This window comes from Pongo abelii, chromosome 4 (assembly GCF_028885655.2).
Source record: "Pongo abelii isolate AG06213 chromosome 4, NHGRI_mPonAbe1-v2.0_pri, whole genome shotgun sequence".
Classification (NCBI taxonomy): Eukaryota; Metazoa; Chordata; class Mammalia; order Primates; family Hominidae; genus Pongo; species Pongo abelii.
The window spans coordinates 43,575,878-43,601,088 of NC_071989.2; the positions used below are offsets into that span (position 1 = coordinate 43,575,878).

At 45.8% G+C, this 25,211-nt stretch overlaps 1 long non-coding RNA gene across 4 annotated transcripts in view; it reads left to right on the top strand.

Annotated features, from left to right (window-relative positions):
- Nucleotides 1–25,211, top strand: part of LOC134761390 (uncharacterized) — a 52,473-nt gene that overhangs the window by 10,318 nt on the left and 16,944 nt on the right. For 3 of the 4 annotated variants that reach the window (XR_010139950.1, XR_010139947.1, XR_010139948.1), the window contains exons 2-3: nt 7,904–12,016; nt 12,200–12,447. This is a non-coding gene — a long non-coding RNA (uncharacterized LOC134761390). Of the gene's footprint in view, nt 1–7,903; nt 12,017–12,199; nt 12,448–23,817; nt 23,873–25,211 lie in introns of all 4 variants that reach the window. The other variant, XR_010139949.1, reaches the window with a different exon arrangement.

Sequence of the window (25,211 nt, forward strand, 5' to 3'; positions counted from 1 at the left end):
AGATTCATAAAGCAAGTCCTTAGAGACCTACAAAGAGACTTAGACTCCCACACAATAATAATGGGAGACTTTAACACTCCACTGTCAACATTAGACAGATCAACAAGACAGAAAGTTAACAAGGATATCCAGGACTTGAAATCAGCTCTGCACCAAGTGGACCTAATAGACATCTACAGAACTCTCCACCCCAAATCAACAAAATGTACATTCTTCTTAGCACCACATCACACTTATTCCAAAATTGACCACATAGTTGGAAGTAAAGCACTCCTCAGCAAATGTAAAAGAACAGAAATTATAACAAACTGTCTCTCAGACCATAGTGCAATCAAATTAGAACTCAGGATTAAGAAACTCACTCAAAACCATAAAACTACATGAAAATTGAATAACCTGCTCCTGAATGACTACTGGATACATAATGAAATGAAGGCAGAAATAAAGATGTTCTTTGAAACCAATGAGAATGAAGACACAACATACCAGAATCTCTGGGACACATTTAAAGCAGTGTGTAGAGGGAAATTTATAGCACTAAATGCCCACAACAGAAAGCAGGAAAGATCTAAAACTGACACCCTAACATCACAATTAAAAGAACTAGAAAAGCAAGAGCAAACACATTCAAAAGCTAGCAGAAGGCAAGAAATAACTAAGATCAGAGCAGAACTAAAGGAGATAGAGACACAAAAAACCCTTCAAAAAAATCAATGGAATCCAGGAGCTGGTTTTTTGAAAAGATCAACAAAATTGATAGACCACTAGCAAGACTAATAAAGAAGAATCAAATAGACGCAATAAAAAATGATAAAGGGGATATCACTACCAATCCCATGGAAATACAAACTACCATCAGAGAATACTATAAACACCTCTATGCAAATAAACTAGAAAATCTAAAAGAAATGGATAAATTCCTGGACACATCCACCCTCCCAAGACTAAACCAGGAAGAAGTTGAATCCCTGAATAGACCAATAACAGGCCCTGAAATTGAGGCAATAATTAATAGCCTACCAACAAAAAAAAGTCCAGGACCAGATGGATTCACAGCCGAATTCTACCAGAGGTACAAAGAAGAGCTGGTACCATTCCTTCTGAAATTATTCCAATCAGTAGAAAAAGATGGAATCCTCCCTAACTCATTTTATGAGGACAGCATCATCCTGATACCAAAGCCTTGCAGAGACACAACAAAAAAAGAGAATTTTAGACCAATATCCCTGATGAACATCGATGCAAAAATCCTCATTAAAATACTGGCAAACTGAATCCAGCAGCACATCAAAAAGCTTATCCACCACCATCAAGTTGGCTTCATCCCTAGGGTGCAAGGCTAGTTGAGCATACACAAATCAATAAATGTAATCCATCATATAAACAGAACCAAAGATGAAAACCACATGATTATCTCAATAGATGCAGAAAAGACCTTCGATAAAATTCAACAACACTTCATGCTAAAAACTCTCAATAAATTAGGTATTGATGGGACTTATCTCAAAATAATAAGAGCTATTTATGACAAACCCACAGCCAATATCATACTGAATGGGCAAAAACTGGAAGCATTCCCTTTGAAAATGGGCACAAGACAGGGATGCCCTCTCTCACCACTCCTATTCAACATAGTGTTGGAAGTTCTGGCCAGGGCAATCAGGCAGGAGAAAGAAATAAAGGGTATCCATTTAGGAAAAGAGGAAGTCAAATTGTCCCTGTTTGCAGATAACATGATTATATATCTAGAAAACCCCATCGTCTCAGCCCAAAATCTCCTCAAGCTGATAAGCAACTTCAGCAAAGTCTCAGGATACAAAATCAATGTGCAAAAATCACAAGCATTCCTCTACACCAATAACAAACAAAGAGCCAAATAATGAGTGAACTCCAATTCACAATTGCTTCAAAGAGAATAAAATACCTAGGAATCCAACTTACAAGGGATGTGAAGGACTTCTTCAAGGAGAACTAAAACCACTGCTCAATGAAATAAGAGGACACAAACAAATGGAAGAACATTCCATGCTCATCGATAGGAAGAATCAGTATCGTGAAAATGGGCATACTGCCCACGGTAATTTATAGATTTGTTTTTTGTTTTTTGTTTTTTTTTGAGACAGAGTCTCACTCTGTCGTCCAGGCTAGAGTGCAGTGGCTCAATCTCGGCTCACTGCAAGCTCCGCCTCCTGGGTTCATGCCATTCTCCTGCCTCAGCCTCCCAAGTAGCTGGGACTACAGGTGGCCACCACAATGCCCGGCTAATTTTTTTGTATTTTTTTAGTAAAGACAGGGTTTCACCGTGTTAACCAGGATGGTCTCGATCTCCTGACCTCGTGATCCGCCTGCCTCGGCCTCCCAAAGTGCTGGGATTACAGGTGTGAGCCACCACGCCCTGCCAATAATTTATAGATTTAATGCCATCCCCATCAAGCTACCAATGACTCTCTTCACAGCATTGGGAAAAGCTACTTTAAAGTTCATATGGAACCAAAAAAGAGCCCACATTGCCAAGACTGTAGGGGAAAGAGAGATCAGGCTGTTACTGTGTCTATGCAGAAAGAAGACATAAGAAACTCCATTTTGTTCTGTACTAAGAAAAATTCTTCTGCCTTGAGATGCTATTAATCTGTAACGCTAGCCCCAACTCTGTGGTCACAGAAACATTTGCTGTGTTGACTCAAGATTTAATGGATATAGGGCTGTGCAGTATGTACTTTGTTAAAAATGTGTTTGCAGGCAGTATGCTTGGTAAAAGTCATCACCCTTCTCTAGTCTCAAGTACCCAGGGACACAGTGCACTGTCGAAGGCCGCAGGGACCTCTGCCCTAGAAAGCCTGGGTATTGTCCAAGGTTTCTCCCCACTGAGACAGCCTGAGATATGGCCTCATGGGAAGGGAAAGACCTTACCGTCCCCCAGCCCGATACCCATAAAGGTTCTGTGCTGAGGAGGATTAGTGAAAGAGGAAGGCCTCTTTGCAGTTGAGATAAGAGGAAGGCATCTGTCTCCTGCTCGTCCCTGGGAATGGAATGTCTTGGTGTAAAACCCCATCGTACATTCTATTTACTGAGATAGGAGAAAACCGCCTTATGGCTGGAGGTGAGCCATGCTGGAATACTGCTCTCTATTGCACTGAGATGTTTGTGTAAAGTCAAACATAAATCTGGACTACATGCACATCGAGGCACAGCACCTTTCCTTAAACTTATTTATGACAGAGTCCTTTGTTCACATGTTTTCCTGCTGACCCTCTCCCCACCATTACCCTATAGTCCTGCCACATCCCCCTCACCAGGATAGTAGAGATAGTGATCAATAAATACTGAGGGAACTCAGAGACCAGAGCCGGTGCGGGTCCTCCATATGCTGGGCGCTGGTCCTCTGGGCCCACTGTTCTTTCTCTATACTTTGTCTCTGTGTCTTATTTCTTTTCTCAGTCTCTCATCACACCTGACAAGAAATCCTCATAGGTGTGGAGGGGCTGGCCCCCTTCAAAGGCAATCCTAAGCAAAAAGAACAAAACTGGAGGCATCATGCTACCTGACTTCAAAGGATACTACAAGGCTACAGTAACCAAAACAGCATGGTACTGGTACCAAAACAGAGAGATAAACCAATGGAAGAGAACAGAGCCCTCAGAAATAATACCACACATCTACAACCATCTGATCTTTGACAAACCTGACAAAAACAAGAAATGGGGAAAGGATTCCCTATTTAATAAATAGTGCCGGGAAAACTGGCTAGCCATATGCAGAAAGCTAAAACTGGATCCTTTCCTTACACCGTATACAAAAATTAATTCAAGATGGATTAAAGACTTAAATATTAGACCTAAAAACCATAAAAATCCTAGAAGAAAACCTAGGCAATACCATTCAGGACATAAGCATGGGCAATGACTTCATGACTAAAACACCAAAAGCAATGGCAACCAAAGCCAAAATAGACAAATGGGATCTAATTAAACTAAAGAGCTTCTGCACAGCAAAAGAAACCACCATCAGAGTGAAGAGGCAACCTACAAAATGGGAGAAAATTTTTGCAATCTACCCATCTGACAAAGGGCTAATATCCAGAATCTACAAAGAACTTCAACAAGTTTACAAGAAAAAATCAAACAACCCCATCAAAAAGTGGGCAAAGGATATGAACAGACACTTCTCAAAAGAAGACATTTACACAGCCAACAGACACATGAAAAAATGCTCATCATCACTGGCCATCAGAGAAATGCAAATCAAAACAACAATGAGATACCATCTCACACCAGTTCGAATGATGATCATTAAAAAGTCAGGAAACAACAGATGCTGGAGAGGCTGTGGAGAAACAGGAACACTCTTACACTGTTGACAGGAGTGTAAATTGGTTCAACCATTGTGGAAGACAGTGTGGTGATTCCTCAAGGATCTAGAACTAGAAATACCATTTGATCCAGCCATCCCATTACTGGGTATATACCCAAAGGATTATAAATCATGTTACTATAAAGACACATGCACACGTATGTTTACTGCAGCACTATTCACAATAGCAAAGACTTGTAACCAACCCAAATATCCATCAAAGATAGACTGGATTAAGGAAATGTGGCACATATACACCATGGAATACTATGCAGCCATAAAAAAGGATGAGTTCATGTCCTTTGTAGGGACATGGATGAAACTGGAAACCATCATTCTGAGCAAACTATTGCAAGGACAGAAAACCAAACACCACATGTTCTCACTCATAGGTGGGAATTGAACAATGAGAACACTTGGACACAGGGTAGGGAATATCACACACCCAGGCCTGTCATGGGGTGGGGGGAGGGAGGAGGGATAGCATTGGGAGGAATACCTAATGTAAATGATGAGTTAATGGGTACAGCACACCAACTTGCCACATGTATATATATGTAACAAACCTGCACATTGTGCACATGTACCCTTGAACTTAAAAGTATAATAACAAAAAAATTTTAAAAAGAAAAGTAGCATTTTAAAAAACTTCCCAATAAATAGCCTATAAACAAAAAAAAAAGAAAAAAGAAAAATAAGTGTATCCTATAGACAACACAACACAATGGGCCATGACCCAGCCAGGAGATGCCAACCTGTGAAGCTGGACAGATAGATGCCTAGAGCAGAGCCCAGGCTGCCCATAAGAAATTGCTGAAAACTAAGGCTTAGGACAGACTGGAACCCAGAAAAGAAAGGAATCCCAGTCTTGGTCATGGCTCATGGCACCACTCCTTTATAACAATGCCCTGGAAGAAGCCCATGCACCCCAGTGGGAGCCCTCATGCTGTTCTTGGGGAACTTTCACAGGACTGTGCCCTGCCTTGAGCTGGAAGTCTCTGCAGTAGAGATCCTTCCATATTTTGTTCTTCATCTTCTGAGCACCTTCAAGGTTTTTCAAATGGAAAAATTCTATCTGCATAATCAACAATGTGCTAAGGAACTCTACTTTTAGATCTTAGAATTCACAGTTCTTTGTACATGAGGATTAAAGCATTCTTCTATATTCTGTACCTGTGAAATAGATTTGAGTTTGGTGGAGTCAGGATTGGAAACATACAGGTGGGCAGGGGCATGAAAGGGACTGGGACCCAGATCAGAGCTATAGGCTGAACTCCAGAGAGCCTTTGAATAGCCATGGATATCACCAGGGTGGGAAGGGACAGTGGTCCACTGTCCTGGGATTCTCTTGAAACTGAGCTTGGCCTCCCTGCTGAGAGCAGAGAACAATCGTCAATAAATATTCCTTCAATGGTCTGAAGTTTACGTTTACAGGGTGGAGGTGGAAATTAAATTTAGGGGGCCATGAGGAAGACCCCCAGCCCTGTGCCTTTTGAATTGACAACCATGGCATTTCAGGGCATCAGCTCCAGGTCAGGCATTCTCAGGCAGTTGCATAATTCTGCCAATGTGGGGCCCGCCCACCTCAAAAATCCACATGGATTGGATCCAGCAAAATCAAATATTCAGCAAAACTTTAAGATCTAGCAAGACTGAAGGCTCAAGTACATCACCGGTGCATACTTGGCCCAAGGAGGCTATTCTCTCACAATCTCTACCCATCTCGGGGCCTGCAGCATCTGAGACTCACTGCTTCCTGCAGGTATCCCAGGAAAAAGATTTATGCATCCTCATAGCTTCAACATGCAGTGTTTCAGGCACAGAAAAACGGTTGTCTTCAGAAAGAGATGAAAAAACATGCAGTAGCAATCACCCTTTGGACTTTGAAACTTTTCTGTCACCTTAGATGTCAGAAACTAAAACCCAGAAACTTGGTGTTGGCATTAATTTGGTCTAGCTATGAAGACTTTTTTTTTTTTCCACACAGTGACCGTTCTGAATTTGAATATAAAGGAGCTTAGTTGCTACAATCTGAATGGAACGTGGGAATAAAACTGTCTTTGCCTTGTACTTCTTGTTAGATTAATTAAATACCAATTATCAGTATAAGAAAATGGCAATAAAATTGTCAAAGTGGAATTGGAAAGTGTTTTTGTGATTTGGATATGAAGCAGGCTTCCCATGTGACCATTCTCACTTCCTATTCTGAAGTCTAACAGTCTGCTTTTCTTTCTCTCCCTCTCTTCATTGATTCTTCTAGTGGCTGGTTTTTGGGTATTGTGGGACTGAACTTTCATCTCCTATGTTAGCCATACAGATGAGGGCTTTGAGGGCACCATGGAATCCGATTGTTGGAAATGGCTCATAAATCACAGGCACTTAAGCCCAACAGAGCTTAAAGGAAAGGAAAATTTAAAAATCAGGTGCAACAAAAGCAAAATGAGAAAACTCCTAAACTCTACAATTCTATAAAGAAGAATTGCATAAAAAGGAAATAACAGGAAAAGGTAAGAAAATTTAAAAGGATATCAGAAAATATAGCATACAGGGCAGAAAGATTTGAGAATATGACGAGATGGTTTTAGAAGGCAGGATGGGGCCGGGCACGATGACTCACGCCTATAATCCCAGCACTTTGGGAGGCTGAGGCGGACGGATCACGAGGTCAGGAGATCGAGACCATCCTGGCTAATAGGGTGAAACCCTGTCTCTACTAAAAATACAAAAAAAAAAATTAGCCAGGCGTGGTGGCGGGCACCTGTAGTCCCAGCTACTCCGGAGGCTGAGGCAGGAGAATGGCGTGAACCCGGGAGGCGGAGCTTGCAGTGAGCCGAGATCGTGCCACTGCACTTCAGCCTGGGAAACAGCGAGACTCCGTCTCAAAAAAAAAAAGGCAGGATGGGCTGAGCGCAGTGGTTCACGCCTGTAATCCCAGCACTTTGGGATGCCGAGGCGGGCCGATCACCTCAGGTCAGGAGTTCGAGACCAGCCTGACCAAAATGGAGAAACCCCGTCTCAATTAAAAATACAAAACTAGTCGGGCATGGTGGCGCGTGTCTGTAGTCCCAGGCAGGAGAATTGCTTGAACCCGGGGAGGGGGTGGGGCGGAGGTTGCAGTGAGCCGAGATCTCGCCATTGCACTCCAGCCTGGGCAACAAGAGTAAAACTCCGTCTCAAAAAAAAGAAGAAAAAAAAGAAAGGTGACAGGATGGAATTTGGAAAAAATTAACATTTTAAAAATAGAAATGTAAAGGCGGATGGAAGGAGAGAAATTGAACAACAGGAAATGGATACCATGCATCTCTGAAATAATAACTGTTGAAAATTAGTGTGTCAATTTTAGGGTTTAATGCATTATTATAAACAAGTGGATTAACAAATATAAGTGCACATACCAGTTATAAAAACATGTCTTAAAATAAGGACTATGATTAGGACTTATCTGTTACTCAGTGTCATGCTTCTAATGGCCAGTTGTGTTTTTTTTAAAGAAAGAAAAGCCCCTATAAATGTGGCTCCTAAATATCCAACCCTCGAAGTTGTTCCTTTGCAGGAGTCTGTTCCTTTTGGCCGGCTGCTGAACCTAGGCAGGCAGCGTGGGATGGAGCTGGCACACATCCTGCAAGTCCACGACCCATGAAGAGCCGCTATGGTACCACTAGCAGTGCTAGGACCCAGAAACTAGCGAAACTGTTTAGGAGAAGCTGCCGGCTGGACCCACCAGCGGTGCTGCCACGGAGGTCAATCCTGCTTTGACAAGTGAGCGGTGCTGCAACTAAGAAAGTTCCAGTCTGAGGAACCAGGGGTACTGGGACACAGGAAAAGGAGTTAGCCAGCTTGCTTTAGGCACACAGTAAGGGAAGGGTCCCCAGAGAACCTCCGGAATAAAAGAACTTGCACAGGGACCTGGCCTAAATGTGCCCTTGCTAAGGGCCCGCATATGCACTGGGGGAATGGGGGTGGAACCACCAGGAATTTTCGCCTTATACAAACAGGGAACCTAGCCCCATCAGCTTTTATATAAAAGCCCTTGTATTTAAATATTAAGGGGGCAACCGGAAGCCTGCTCTCAGAACCCCTCTTTTTGCTGTGAGCTTTCCTTGTTGCTTAGTAAATTCTACTGCACTCAGTCTTCGATATCTGCGTGCCCATTTCTTCCTGATGGTGAAACAAAAACCTGAACTTAGCCGGATGCGAAGGCTCACGCCTGTAATCCCAGCACTTTGGGAGGCCGAGGTGGGTAGATTACCTGAGGTCAGGAGTTCAAGACCAGCCTGGCCAACATGGTGAAACCCTGCCTCTACGAAAAATACAAAAATTAGCTGGCAGTGGTGGCATGTGCCTGTAATCCCAGCTACTCAGGAAGCTGAGACAGGAGAATCGCTTGAACCTGAGAGGCGGAGGCTGCAGTGAGCAGTGATGGCGCCATTGCACTCCAGCCTGGGCGACAGAGCCAGACTCCGTCTCCAAAAAAAAACAACAACAACAACCTGGACTTAGCTGAGCTGAGGAGCCAAAATCCTGCATCAATATCAAGTGTCACACTGAATAGCGGTGTATCCTGCGACAAACTTTATTTTTGGCGCAGTTAAGGCATTGCTACTTAGAAACTCGTCTCTGAGAAATATCGGTGGTTGGAAGGTTGTAGGGTGCTTCCACCGAGAAAGCGAAATACGCCTGTGACAGAAAAACCGAGGCCTACCCAGTGAAATACGCCTGTGACAGAAAAACCGAGGCCAAGCCCTGCCAGCAGTCTTGCCCAATCACAGTGCTGAGACAGTGAGACAGCCAGCCCGGGGAAAGTAGCCCTGCTAGGACACAGGAAGCGATACCACAAAGAACGTCTGAGTCTTGTGAACGAGGAATGTTGTTTTGTTCAGCGCTACCAAGAGCGCAGCAACGAGAAAACACGCAGTCGCCCGCCGCTAGTGGCGAAAGTGCGGATGCGAAACCGCTGGCTCCGCATAAGAGCAGAGCCGCGGAAGAGAACCCTAGCGGTGGCGCACCAGCTAGCCTTCAGTGCTCACGTGAGAAGGCAAGCTAGAAAGAGCCTGAGACGTGACACTGAAAATCAGTAGAAGAAATACGCCACATTTATTCTACCGGGGAAGACAGTGGTAAGAAAAAAATACCGTAACATTTAAATTAAAAAATAATTAAAATTTTAAAAGCAAATAGAAATTAAAACAAAATACACTGATAACCTAGCTGCCAGAACAAGATACACCAAAAAAAATTTTTTTTGAGTATACAAAACATACAAAGCATCCTACAAAGAAATTGCAAGCAGTGTCGAATGGTGCGATCCTACCATTATATTTGTCAGCACTAAACCCCTGCCTCTTGGCGCCTATCCGAAGTTTCCTCGGATTAAGAAGAAACAGCCACGGTTAAACCGGTATTTGCGACACCAACAATTATCTGTAGTCTACGTACCCCAACTTCTACATGAGTGAGAAATCGCCAGCATAGCCAGGGCGAGACTATTGCGAATTCTAACTTGGTATCATTTAAAAATTCCAGACACGGCTAAATTTTTTTAAATTGCATTCTCCAGTACCTAGATTAATACAGGAGTTATAAACCGCACGCATGGCTATAATGGGGGTTCCTATTACGGAACAGGAATTTGCTACTACTAAAATTATGTAGGCATGGTTAAAGCCAGAATTGTTACAACTAGAAATCGCAAACTGTAATAACTCAACTTGCTACGGTAAGAAATAATTAAACTCTGACTTGGTCAGACTAAGAAATCAGGAGTTTGAGACCAGCCCAGGCAACGTGGCGAAACCCTGTCTCTAGGAATGATACAAAAAATTACCCGGGCGTGGTGGCGCATGCCTGTGGTCCCAGCTACTCCGGAGGCTGGGGTGGGAGGATCGCTTCAGCCCGGGAGGCGGAGGTTGCAGTGAGCCGAGATCGCGGCACTGCACTCCAGCCTGGGCGACAGAGCCGGACCCCGTATCAAGAAAGAAAGAGAAAAGAAAAAGAACCAAAGAAAAAGAAAAGTCACCATCGCACAGTTAAGTCTGCCTTGCTATAGCTCAACAGTGACTTCCTAGGACCAAGAAATCGCAGCCAGGGCTAGACCGATGTTTGCCCTAAATCGGGACTTGCTTAGGCTGAGAAATCACATTTTGGCTAGTGATTTGGACAAGAGGTAGAAATAGCAGGCACCGCGAAATCGAAACTTGCTAGGACCAAGAAGCCAACGACGCGCGAAACCGCAGCGGCCTGCAACAGAGACGCCAGCGGCGCCGCCAGGGGACTGGGTTCTGGAGGCCGAGCCGGAACCCGGGAGTCGGCGCTCGGGGCGCTGTGAAGAGACGGCGCCCGCGCAGCTCCTCTGCCTCTGGCTCGGAGGAGCGGCGGGCTCCCCCGCCCAGCGCCGGCGTCGCCCGGAAACCCCAGACTCTGCGCAACTGGCTGCGATTCCAAATCCCTCAGATCGGCTACCAGAGCGCTGCCGCCACCGAGAAAATGGAGGCACCGAGGAACAAGCTGTGTCGCGACCAAGAGAACTCGGCTTGGCGAAATGGCGGTGCCGGGACCCTGAGTGACGCCAGCCGGAGGAGTTCCCAAGGACAACATCCATTTTGGCGCAACCAACGGTGTTGTCACGGAGAAAATGTCGACCCTCGGAAAAGAGAGGTTCTGCGACCGAGAAATTCGGTGCAACAAGTGCTGTGACAGAAAACCTCCCGCTCGGCGCTGCTGGCGAAAGAGCCAACAAAACGTTGGGTGCTGCCACCATGACACCGACTTTAGGACACCGGCCTCGGATGGAGAAAGGAGGGCACGGAGCCACCACATAACTTCCTAATGTCTTCAAATAGCGAAAGTGCTAGCCGGAAACTGCCGGCTGGGTTTGCCTATTGGTGCTGGCGTGAGACCAGCAGATTCGAGAAACCAGCGGGACTGGAATCTAGTACACTTCGGCAGTTGGGAAATGACTTACCAGGACAAATACTGCTTCTGGCTGGATGGTGCTGCCCATGAACATCCGCCGGCTCTGAGAAACGAGCTGCACTGTCAGTGAGAAACCGTGGGCACTGAGAAACAAGTGGACTGCAACTGATAACTGCCCACCCAGAGCCACTACGACAAAGTGCTGCTGGCACTACTCCCACCCTCCGTCCTCAAATCAATCCCCTCCCGCCTAAGAAGACCTTTATTTTTCATAGCGAAGTCATACTGAGGGCCCCATCAACCGACCCCTTGCGATGTGCATGGGAAAAGGAGGCAGTATAGGGACCGAGAATCGGGCGGATTGGGCTGGCCCTGGTAACAAGGTAAAAGCCATCAGGGTCGCCAACCGTCTTCCACTGCAAGAAACAAACCTTCCAGTGGCTGGGCTCCGCCCTTCTCCTTGGTCAGAGCCCTCCAGGCTCCTAAGGGCGAAGCCGACACCTCATCCCTTTGGAACTTGAAGCTCTCAGTCCAAGACCTCCGTGGAGAGTGAAAGACTCAATGCCTCCTGACCCAGGCTTCAGGCCTGCCCCGGCAGCTAGGTACCTCTCCAGGGGATGGAACTCTGTGGGAACTGCTATTTAATTCTGATGGCTAACTCTGTCAGATGGCCTTGATATATGGGAATAATCGTTGGAAGAGGGTAGAGGAAATAAGAACGGCAAGACTCTAGCACAGGACGTGTGGATTGATGGTGAGGCCTCTGCCCCCTCTCCCCTTGAAATCCTCAAAGGGCAGTTCCCGATTTCTATCACCTTTGAAATTCATCCCTGATATCTTCTCCATCTTTGGGAAGTGCAATGCAATTTCAAGCTCTTGAATCTTCCCTCTCCCACATTTGTCAAATATACTGACGCTACAAACTCCTTTCTTACAGGAAGCCTGAAACTGCCATTGAGCAGAAGGAAAACATCCCTTTCCAGAACCTTTCTCGTTTTTCTAAAAATCTGCACTTTTGGAAGTGATCCCCCGAAGAGACCTCCAGACTCTACCATGAGTGTCTCCAGCTGAACTCATCATGTCTAATCCTCACCCTAGCTTATCCTGTTCAAATCGTTTCCATCTTTTTCTGGATGAACCTGGGCGGATGTCAGACCAGAGAAGAGCACAGAATGTACCAGAGAGGTAAGAAGACCCATTTGGGGCTCTCATTTCTCACCCACTTCCAAGATGGTCACCTCCAGTCTTCCCCCCTATACCTTACCCTTTCTTCAGCTAGCCAAAACCTGCCCTGGTACTTGAGGCTTCTTCAATTGCCGCCTTTTGCAGGCAGTAGAATAAAGGAAAGAGGGCAGTGTCAATAGAAGAAAAGTTACAGCCACTTTATCTAATCGAAGATACCGTGCAGAGCCTTTGAAAAAACAAAATATCTCACCCACCATTCCTCTCTCGGTTTCTACCCTAGCTTCCTATTTTAGCAAAAATGCTGGGATCAGCACCTCTGGAGGGAAGGGGTCACTCTTCCAGGTTAGGAATGTGGACAGGAGTTATGGAGCTTACTTCCCTAAAGGAGGGGGCATTCTAGTTCTGGCATTCAGATTCTGTCTGATTCCAATATGGTGTTGTGTGGGGTGGTCAGAGAAAGGGCAAATTGGGAACTGTATATTCCTCAGCAATATACAGACATTTGCATTTGGAAAATCAGGAGAGATGCTGATATAGTTTGGCTCCATGTCCCCACCCAAATCTCACCTTGAATTGTAATAATCCCCATGTGTCAAGGGTGAGACCAGGGGGAGATAATTGAATCATGGGGGTGGTTTTCCCCATGCTGTTCTCGTGTTAGTGAGTGGGTCTCACGAGATCTGATAGTTTTATAATTTTTTTTGAGACAGAGGCTCACTCTGTTCCCCAGGCTGAAGTGTAGTGGTACGATCTCGGCTCACTGCAACCTCCACCTCCCAGGTTCAAGTTATTCTCATGCCTCAGCTCCTAAGCAGCCAGGATTACAGGTGCACACCATCACACCTGGCTAATTTTTGTATTTTTAGTAGAGACAGGGTTTCACCCTGTTGGCCAGGCTGGTCTCAAAGTCCTGACCTCAAGTGATCCACCTGCTTCGGCCCCTCAAAGTGCTGGAATTACAGGCATGAGTCACAGTGCCCAGCCGCAAAGTATATTTTTGTAAAATTTTATCAAGATAAACCTAGCCAAACCAATAAACTAATAATAACAAAACTTGGGTTATTATTGACTAAAGGAAGGTGGCACAAAATGGAAACATTTTTAAACATTCAAAAAAAAAAAGACTGCCAAACCAATAAACTAATAATAACAAAACTTGGGTTATTATTGACTAAAGGAAGGTGGCACAAAATGGAAACATTTTTAAACATTCAAAAAAAAAAAGACTGGTCAGGTGCAGTGGCTCACACCTGTAATCCCAGCACTTTGGGAGGCTGAGGTGGGCGGATCATGAGGTCAGGAGATCGAGACCATCCTGGCTAACACGGTGAAACCCTGTCTCTACTAAAAATACAAAACATTAGCCGGGCATGGTGGCGGGTGCCTGTAGTCCCAGCTACTCGGGAGCCTGAGGCAGGAGAATGGCAAGAACCCAGGAGGCAGAGCTTGCAGTGAGCCAAGATCGCGCCATTGTACTCCAGCCTGAGTGATAGAGCGAGACCCTGTCTCAAAAAAAAAAAAAAAACAAACCAAGAGTAGTCTTTACACAGAAGTGGTATGCACAGGTGAATTGTCTGGGAAGTCAGGATGTTGCACAGAAGCTATGCAAGTCATAGATTAGAAAAGCAAGAATCCACATTCATGCTTTCCAGCATAGATGAGGAGATACTTTTTCTCCACCTGCTTAGATTCAATGGCTGGGCAGGGAGTGCTGTGAATTCATCTGACAACAGGCAGATTAACAGGAGAAAAGGAATATACGTTTTTTATTTATTTATTTTTTTTTGAGACAGAGTCTCACTCTGTCTGCCAGGCTGGAGTGCAGTGGTGCCATCTCGGCTCACTGCAAGCTCCCACCTCCCGGGTTCACACCATTCTCCTGCCTCAACGTCCTGAGTAGCTCAGACTACAGGCACCTGCCACCATGTCCAGCTAATTTTTTTTATTTTTTAGCAGAGACGGGGTTTCACCTCCCAAAGTGCTGGGATTACAGGCATTAGCCATCACACCCGGCCAAGTTTTTTAATGTTTAATCTAACGTGCATGGAGGCATCATAGAAAGAACTGAATATCCAAAAGTGTGGTGAAATTTGAGACTTTAGATATCATCTTAATGATAGTGGCAGGAGGCAGACAAATCCTAGGGAGACAAGGGTGGGTCCCTGGTGAAACCCCACCTTCAAACCAAAGACAGTTTAAAGCATGAAAGCCAAGCTACAAGTCTCCAGTAAATCCACGGACCGGATTAAGAATCTCTCTTCCCCTTTAGCGCACTTCCCTCTGATTGATCCACACACTTCACCTAGTGCACTTTCCTCTTATTGATCCCCACACTTCACCTATTTTACATATACCTGCATTTCCCTAATTGGTTTTTTACACAGTTGTGCCCACCTTTGAGTGGTGCCTTTGTTTTAGCCTTTTTTGCATATGCACAAACCAATCAGCATGTACGCCCCCATTCTGAGCCTATAAAAGCCCTGGACCCAGCCACATTGGGAGAGAGACCACCCAACTTCTGGTGGGGAACCATCCTCTAATCCCCTCTCCACTGAGAGCTGTTTTGTGGCTCAATAAAACTCCTCTCTGCCCTCCTCACTTTTTGATTCTCAGCGTAACCTCATTCTTCTTGGATGCAGGACAACAACTCGGGACCCACCTAACACGGGTACAAAGAAGACTGTAACACAGGAAGCAGCTGTTGGGCCAAGCCAGCCCTGGAGCTGTAGGCCAGAGCGAGACCACAGGACTGACAGAGCTGTTAACACACTGACATCTTTCGGGCTGCAGAGGGCAGGACTGAAAGAGCTATTAGCATGTTGTAACACCCACTCTGGGGCTTTGGGGTCACGGGCATCCCTGTTTGGGTGCCATCACACTCCCCTCATCTGGATGCCAGAGTCCACCATAGGAGTCACTTGCAACATGCCTGGTCCAGCCACAAGTCCCACACAGAGCCTGCTCCTGTGCTGGTGCTTGGAGCAACCAGTGGAACCCCACACTCACTAGCTCACACACCCCTCCTGCCAGAGGCTGAGTGCACAGTCGTGGTGGCCACAGGATCTGCACCAGAGGACACGCCAGGCACAGCCCAGCAAGCCGAGTAGATGGGGCATCTCCTGTGGTTAACCTGGGCTCCAGCAAGGCCTGGGTAGGACATCGCCAGCCAGAAGTCTCTGGCTGGCAAAGTTGCCGAGAAACATCCTATGTCATTAAGGAGATGAGGAGGGGCAGAGGGGCACTTATGGAAATATGAATGATTTTTTTTTTGAGACAGAGTCTCGCTCTGTCACCCAGACTGGAATGCAGTAGCGTGATCTCGGCTCACTGCAAGCTCTGCCTCCGGAGTTCACGCCATTCTCCTGCCTCAGCCTCCCGAGTAGCTGGGACTATAGGCACCTGCCACCACACCCAGCTAATTTTTTGTATTTTCAGTAGAGACAGGGTTTCACTGTGTTAGCCAGGATGGTCTTGATCTCCTGACCTCGTGATCCATCCGCCTCAGCCTCCCAAAGTGCTGGCATTACAGGCATGAGCCACCGCACCAGCCACAAATGATTTTTTAGAAGATAAATGGTCCTTTAGAAGAATAGATAAAAGATATGACAGTTTTTACAGAATGTCTTTTTTTGGGTAGGGTGGGTGTAATCACCCAATGGTTTCATGTTGCCCATTGTCCACAAAGGCCAATGCACTGAGAACAGCAGCTTTTTTGCAGCAAAGAAAGACTTTAATAATTGCAGGGCTGGCCAAGTGGAAGCACAGGAGTTAATTCCCAAATCCATCTCCCTGATAATTCTTTTTTTTTTTTTTTTTTTTTGAGACGGAGTTTCACTCTTGCTGCTGCCCAGGCTATAATGCAATGGCACCATCTTGGCTCACCGCAACCTCCGCCTCCCAGATTCAAGTGATTCTCCTGCCTCAGCCTCCCAAGTAGCTTGGATTACAGGCATGTGCCACCACGCCCAGCTAATTTTGTATTTTTAGTAGAGATGGGGTTTCTCGATGTTGGTCCGGCTGGTCTCAAACTCCCAACCTCAGGTGATCCTCCTGCCTCGGCCTCCCAAAGTGCTGGGATTACAGGTGTGAGCCACGGCACCCGGCCAGGCTGATAATTCTTAAGACAGGATTTTTTAAGGATAGTTTGGTAAGCATGGGGCTAGGGGATGGGTTGATGTGTTGGGTACTATGGGGAATGTGGAAGTGGAGAATAGTGTGGACTTTCGAAAGGATGTCTGCCTAGGAGTGGAGTTGGGCATGAGGGCAGGACTAAAAAAGAGTGAGTGAAGGAAAAGGTATGCAGGGAGCAGAAGAGTGGAGGGGTGGCTCGGGGTTTGGAGACTTGCCCGTCAATTCCCACAACAGAGACTTGGGAGGACTGGGTGGGTCCTGAAAAATTAGGTAAAGCAGAGTAGGTTGCCAAGTATTAAATAAGAAAAAATACTGGCCTACCTGCCACCATCAGGGTTACCCTTGTCTTAGATGAAGCAATGGTAGTTGCCTGGGCGTCCGTTCCAGGGCCCCGTCAGTCTTCAGTGGCAAGGCCAGTGAGAACTGAGTAGGAGGTTTTGGCCAGCTCAGGAAGGGATGGGAGTGGTCCTTGCGGGGGCCGCTCACAGTCCAACTTCTAGTGGGGTCCTCCGCAGAGGGGGCATGGCCTGGTGGGCTTACCTGGGTTTGGGCATTGTCTAGACCAGTGGCCTTCATTACCATACTTGAAACATGCGCCAGGTGGAGGTGGATTGCTAGGAGGCTTCTGTGTGGAGCTGCGGCCCTGTGGGCCTGCAGGGCCCCTGATGGCGGAGGCAAGCATTTGAAACTCTGCATGTTTTTGCCTTTTATTTTCCTCATCACGATTGTTAAAGACTTTGAAGGCTAAATTAAGAAGGTCTCGTTGTGGGGTTTGAGGGCCATCATCAAGCTTCTGTAGCTTACGCTGAATATCAGGGGTGGATTGGGAGATGAACCGAAGGTTTAAAAGAGTGGTTCCTTCTGGGCTGGTTGGGTCTAGGTTGGTATATTTTCTCATGACTTCAGTTAAATGAGAGAGAAAAAGGGCTGTTTCTTCGTCAGGATCTTGGGGGATTTCTGAAAGTTTTTCATAGTTTATCGCTTTATGGGCACCCTTTTTGAGACCTGCAAGGAGACACAATCGTGGTCTCAATGGCGGCATCCAGAGGCCCTGTCTTGATAATCCCAGTGGGGGTCCTGGTTGGGGACTGCCTGTGCGCCAGTAGGCTGGGCAGGAGCTTGGTGATAAATTGATCAGCATGCACCTGAGCTAGGGTCCAGATATGGTCCCGGTCTTCTGGGGTGAGGGTGGAAGAGAGGATAACGTAGAGGATATGCCAGATTAGTTCATAAGACTGGGTAAGGTACTGAAACTCCCTAATATAAGAACCCAGGTCTTCTGGAAATGAACCGAGTCTTTTGTTAATTTGGGAGAGATCAGTGAGGGAGAAGGGAACATGAACTCTAACAATACCTTCAGTTCCTGCTACTTCCTGAAGAGGGCACTCTAGCACAGGCACTGAAGTAAGGGTGGGGCATGGCCAAACAGGGCACGTGAACAAGTGTGGACTGGAGAGAAGGAAGAACCTGGAAGTGGTTCCTGCTGAGTGTTTGAAGGGGAAAGGGGAGTTAACAGGCAGTGGAGGATACATAGGGGCGTAAGGTGGTGGGATGGGTTTACAAGCCTCAGGAGAGGGCAGTAGCGGAGGAGAATGGGTACAGGCAATACTAGAATTGTCCTGAGGAGGGGACGGTGTAGGAAAAGAAGCGGATACTGCTGACTGGGAAGATGGTGGCTGGGAAGATGGCGGTTGAGAAGACAACGAGGAGGCTTGGGCTAAAGAAGACAGTTGAGAGGAAGAGGTAGGGGTTTGGAGGGGTGGACAGCAGTCTGCTGGATCTAACGAGGAAAAAGAGGTAGGGTTGGGAGGAGAAAGGCAACCAGGGTGGCGAGAATGGAGGAGAAGGATTTGAACAGGTGAGCAAGAATTGCAGAGGTCAGGTTGTGATCTGAGTGCAAAAAGGCCTGGACATAAGGAATTTCTCCCCATTTCTCTAGTCATTGTCAATAATTGCTTAAGTCAGTTAAAATTGTAAAGTTGAATGTTCCATTTGCGGGCCATTTGGACCCATTATTCAATTCGTATTGTGGCCAGACTGAATTGTAAAAAAAGACAAGGCGCTTAGGGTGGATATTTTGCCTGAGGCCTAAGGTTTGCAGGTTTTTTATGAGGCAGCCTAGAGGGCTGTTTTTTGGAATGGAGGACCGGGAGTTTCCCATAACAGAGGGTAGGCTCGGGAGAACAGGGAAAAAGGAGACCATCCTGGACGGCCAGAGGGAGACAATAAAAGGAGCAATCATCACCGCTGCCTTTTTCATTCCTGGAACGGGATCAAATGGATTAGAGGCATCTCCCTAAGACCAGATGATGAGATGATTAGCGAGTGCCTGGCACACGTCGGAGGCTTGCTGGACCAACGTTGGATTTTTGGACCGTAGACACCAAGAGAGGCCATGTGGCTTTTTCCTTGTTAACTGGGCTCCTAGGGAAACTTACCAATAGGCAAGACTAGTGACCAATGTGCATGCACAGAGAGGCAACTGGAGGCTGAGGAGCTTCCTTTGTCCTACTGCTGTGGCCTGTTCTCCAGGGTGGAGGGGTAGGTCCATGGGGGATGTGGACCAGAGCCCCTCCCTGGTTTTGGCACTAGATGTAAGGTTTTTGTATTGGTTCAAACCCTGAGAGCACGCCAAAAGACAACAGGAGGTGGTGTGGAGCAACGTGCTGTTTTAATGATCACGTGGGTGCAGGTGGGCTGAGGCCTAAAATGGCATCAGCCCCAAGTGAGGACGGGACAGGGGGTTTACAGTCCTCTGTAAACAGGAAGTGTCCCAGTCTAACATGACTGCTATGTAGTTTGCGACTGCCTCTTTCTCGATCTTCAGGGGTATGTGTCTTCTGGCCAGGGTACATGTCTTCCGGCTGGCTCTCTTCCTGCTTCTGCTATCTTGCTGACACACGCTGCTGGCGCAAGTGGCCTTGTGCCTTGGGACTGGGCCTGAGAAGGGAGGAGTTACTCATCCCTTCAAGCCTTCGGTCCCCGGGGAGAATCTTTCAAGTACGAACCTGGCCTTGTGAAAGCAGAGCTCCAGTTACACAGTGTATCCCGAATCCATGAATGTTATGATGGTGCTAATTTGAACCACTAAGAGGCCTTTGAGAGTCTCTTCTTTCCCAGAAAATGTGGGGAACACAGAGAGTGTCTTTCTGGATAGATATACCCAAGAAACTTCTGCTGAGGAAAGTGAAAGCAAAGATACAACTTATCCCAGAAAGGGGAGTGCATATGTAGATGGCGATAAGTAATATAGCCTGAAGTATTCACATGGATATAATTAGAGTTAGGGTTATAGTTAAGGAGGAAGGGAAGGGAGACAGAAAGAAAGCAAGTAAGAAAGGAAGCAAGAAAAGATAAAACTGTGTCCTAGTTTCTTACTTGTATTAAACAAAGTATTTTTCTAGATATCATTAACCAAGATAAGGAATCCCTAAAGAGAGGCAGGCTTGATTTAGAGTTGTCTGAGGGCTTCCAGAAGAGCTGTTCAGTGAATAAGAAGGAATCCAACCATGGAGCATCAGAGTCTAAGTTGGATATATAGATTTGTGTGTCTTCAGTATTGTCTTGTATTTTAAGACAGAATTAGATGTGCCCATCAGAAATGAGTGTATGGCATGAAAAAGTTGCAGATGGTAGGCCGCAGTGAATCCAATTGTTTGGAAGGCTTAACTTGAACCTTGCTAGGCTAGAGAATTTTAAATGACTGAGATATTTCTAATGTGCCTAGAACTTCTTTTCTAATGAGCCCAGGGAGCGCTAGAATCTCAATCAGAGTTAGTCTGAGATGTAAAGGGGATCAGGATGTGCCACCCCAATATATGCCACTTTAGCCTATGGATTATTTTGAGCCGTTAAAAAATTAGAAATAGCAGGCCTGGTGCAGTGGCTCATGCCTGTAATCTTAGCACTTTGGGAGACTGAGGCAGGTGGATCACCTGAGGTCAAGAGTTCAAGACCAGCCTGGCCAACATGGCGAAAACCCATCTCTACTAAAAAAAAAAAAAAAAAAGGTACAAAAATTAGCCGGGCGTGGTGGGGGCACGCCTATAATACCAGCTACTCAGGAGGCTGAGGAAGGAGAATCGCTTGAAGCCAGGAGGTAGAGGTTGCAATGAGCCGAGATCGTACCACTGCACTCCAGCCTGCGTGATGGGAGCGAGACTCCAACTCAAACAAAAAAAAAAAAGAGAAAAAAAGAAATTAGAAATAGCAGACATATGAGGATCTCTGACCTCCCTTTCCGGCGGAAAAGCAGGGCATACATTTTGCTTTTGTAAAAAAATTTCCATTTATAAAAGCTTCCACCTCTCCCCTACCTGGAAGAGAAGGAAACTCTTCTACTCTAATACTTGAAGGGGGCCTGCCTCTCCACACCTGTGGGTATTTTTGCAAGGTGGAGACGAGACACTGAGAGAAGAAATAAGACACAGAGACAGTATAGAGGAAGAAAAGTGGGCCAAGGGGACTGGTGCTCAGCAAGTGAAGACCTGCACCGGCACTGGTCTCTGAGTTCCCTCAGTATTTATTGATCACTATCTCTACTATCTTGGCGAGGGGGATGTGGCAGGACTATAGGGTAATGGTGGGCAGAGGGTCAGCAGGAAAACATGTGAGCAAAGGACTCTGTGTCATAAATAAGTTTAAGGAAAGGTGCTGTGCCTGGATGTGCACATAGGCCAGATTTATGTTTGACTTTACACAAACATCTCATTGCAGTAAAAAGCAGTATTGCCGCCAGCATGGCTCACCTCCAGCCATAAGGCAGTTTTCTCCTATCTCAGTAAATAGAATATACGATTGGGTTTTACACCAAGACATGCCATTCCCAGGGACAAGCAGGAGACAGATGCCTTCCTCTTATCTCAACTGCAAAGAGGCCTTCCCCTTTCACTAATCCTCCTCAGCACGGACCCTTTATGGGTGTCGGGCTGGGGGATGGAGGTCTTTCCTTTCCTACGAGGCCATATCTCAGGCTATCTCAGTGGGGGGAAACCTTGGACAATACCCAGGCTTTCTTGGGCAGAGGTCCCTGTGGCCTTCCACAGTGCATTGTGTCCCTGAGTACTTGAGATTGGAGAATGGTGATGACTTTTACCAAGCATACTACCTGCAAACATTTTTACCAAGGCACATCCTGCACAGCCCTAAATCCATTAAATCTTGAGTCAGTATAGCACATGTTTCTGCGAGCAGAGGGTTGGGGCTAGGGTTACAGATTAACAGCATCTCAAGGCAGAAGAATTTTTCTTAGTACAGATCAAAATGGAGTTTCTTATGTCTTCCTTTTTCTACATAGACACAGTAACAGTCTGATCTGTCTTTCTTTCCCCCACAATGCTTGTTTGAGGACATGTATTATCACCAGAGAGGACTTGAGACTGCATAACAAACCTTACTTGCCAGACATTTCCTAATCACCTTCTCACTGTTTACTCCCTCCCCCGATAATCGCAAAGCTCCCTTTTCCTTTGACTATTCTATTCTCTTCACAATTTATCACCCCTTGTTAAATGGCATATAAGCCCCCAGCCCTCAACTCGTACTTGGGTTTTCACTTCTCTTCTGTGAAGCCTCATTATGTATGCAAAATAAAATTTTTCTACTGTTAATATGTCTTTTATCAGTTTAAGTGACAGGCTGGGGCTGGGCACGGTGTCTCACGCCTGTAATCCCAGCACTTTTGGGAGGCCGAGGTGGCCGGATCACGAGGTCAGGAGATCAAGACCATCCTGGCTAACACGGTGAAACCCCGTCTCTACTAAAAAATACAAAAAATTAGCCGGGCATGGGCCGGACATGGTGGCTCACGCCTATAATCCCAGCACTTTGGAAGGCCGAGGCGGGCGGATCACGAGGTCAGGAGATCAAGACCATCCTGGCTAACACAGTGAAACCCTGTCTCTACTAAAAATACAAAAAATTAGCCGGACGAGGTGGCGGGCGCCTGTAGTCCCAGCTACTCGGGAGGCTGAGGCAAGAGAATGGCGTGAACCCCAGGGGGCGGAGCCTGCAGTGAACCGAGATCGTGCCCCACTGCACTCCAGCCTGGGTGACAGCGAGACTCCGTCTCAAAAAAAAAAAAAAAAATTAGCCAGGCATGGTGGTGGACGCCCGTAGTCCCGGCTACTCGGCAGGCTGAGGCAGGAGAATGGCGTGAACCCCGGAGGCAGAGCTTGCAGTGAGCCAAGATTGTGCCACTGCACTCCAGCCTGGGCAACAGAGCGAGACTCTGTCTCAAAAAAAAAAAAAAGTGACAGGCTCTACACACTGAATTTAAGAAGGTAGAGGTCGGGTTTTTTCATCATCTACAAAGGTATTCTGCTTCTAAAATGAGTTAGAACAATGGATTTGACCACAATCAGATGGGCATTAAGGGTAAGAAAGAAAAGTGGCTCAAAGCAGCCTGAGGAATGTAAAGTATGCAAAATTTATCAGGCTCAGAGAGACTTCAGCAAGAGCCTTCAGTCATATCCCTCTCAGCCATACCCAGGAATAATTGTTTCAAGGCATTTTGACAAGGGCGGCGACTCAGCTCTTGCCTGTGATCCCAGCTACTCAGGAGGCTGAGATGGGAGGATCACATAAACCCGGGAGTTTGAGACTGCAGCAAGCTATAATCAGGCTACTGCATTTCACCCTGGGCAACAGAGAGAAAACCCATCTCTAAAAAAAGTTAAGATAAATAAAAAATAAATAAGCAAAAAATAAATTTGGAGCCGGTTTGGTATCTCATGCCTATAATCCCAGCACTGTGGGAGGCCGAGGTGGGTGGATCACCTGAGGTCAGGAGTTTGAGACCCACCTAGCCAACATGGTGAAACACCATCTCTACTAAAAATACAAAAAATTAGCCAGGTGTGGTGGTGGACGCCTGTAATCGTAGCTACTCGGGAGGCCGAGGCAGGAGAACCACTTGAACCCAGGAGGTGGAGGTTGCAGTGAGCCAAGATCGCACCATTGCACTCCAGCCTGGGCAACAAGAGCAAAATTCCATCTCTAAATAAATAAATAAATAAATAAGTAAGTAAATAAATAAATAAATTTTGGTGTTTTTTTTTTCTTTCCTGTTGTTTCCAGACTAATAACCTAAAATGTTACCACAAGTTGGGCAATGTGAGTCTCACCCATTACTTTCTTTTTCCTGAAATTAGTGACATAAAGAAAAATGTATAGCCAACAATAGCTTATGTTATTTTAATAAACCAATGTAAAATTTTGTTTGTTTTGTTTTTGAGACAGAGTCTTGCTCTGTCACCCAGGCTGAAGTGCACCCAGGCTGAAGTTGGAGGCTATGGTGAGCTGCACCACTGCACCACTATGGGAGGCCGAGGCGAGCGGATTGCCTGAGCTCAGGAGTTTGAGACCAGCCAGGGCAACGCTGTGAAACCCCATCTCTACTAAAACACAAAAAATTAGCCAGGCCTGGCGGCGTGTGCCTATAGTCCCAGCTACTCAGGAGGCTGAGGCAGGAGAATTGCTTGAACCCGGGAGGCAGAGGTTGCAGTGAGCCGAGATTGCACCACTGCACTCCAGCCTAGGTGACAGAGTGAGACTCCGTCTCCAAAAAAAAAAAAAAAAAAAAAAAAAATATATATATATATATATATATATATATATATATATATATGGTGAAGGCCAAGCAGGGTGGCACATACCTGTTGTCTCACCTACTCAAAAGGCTGAGACCAGAGAAGGATTGCTGGAAGTGAGTTCAAAGCCAGCCTAGAGAATATATTGAGACTCTGTCTCTAAATTTTATATATATATGGTGAATTCACCTTTACCATATCTTTTATGTACAAGCAATGGGATTGATTAGCAAGTAATGGGACTCTGAAATCAAAGGGGTAAATTTGAGTAGATCTTTATAAATATAATAACCTTGAACCCCACAAATCTCTCTAAGCTTCCTTTAAAAAACAGACTTTCTGTCTGAGTAGGTGAGTCCTTTTTTTTGTTTGAAGATACTAGAAAGCTCTTACTTGAAACAGCTCCTAAAAGAATGTCAATTCAATGGAAGTCTCATAGCCAGTATAACTAATTCTAAACCCCTAGCTAGAGTCAGATACTAGGATACCCCTAAGGGACAACAATGAAATCTGAATTTGGGTATCATTGCTTACATATCAAAACAGTTGCAAGAGATAGTTAATTTATATTTGCAGAAACCATATGAATTTGTATGAAAATGATTTTTTAAAGTGCTGTATCAAGAAGACTAGAACATAATGCAGAACAAATAAAATTTACTTATATGGGTGCCAAGAATAGAAATTCTGGGTTCCACTTACGTCAGCATCTAGAAGAATCTGCAGTAGGTATGGATGGTTGATTGAGGCCTTTATTCAATGGTAGTCTACAAAGAATAAGACTGAGAAGTAAGAACTTTGCTGTTAAAATGGAAAGATAGAGTAAACAAGTTTAGGAATATCTCATAAGCCACTGATTCCATTCTTAGGTCTATATCCAAGGGAAATTCTTGCACGTGTACACAAGGAAACATGGAAGAGAATGTCCATATATGTACTGTTCACAGTAACAAAAATTTGCTGAGGAGGAATGAACTAAAACTCCAACAATAGGAGAGCGGATAGAAAGGAACATATTATATTCACAGAATGGAATATTTTACA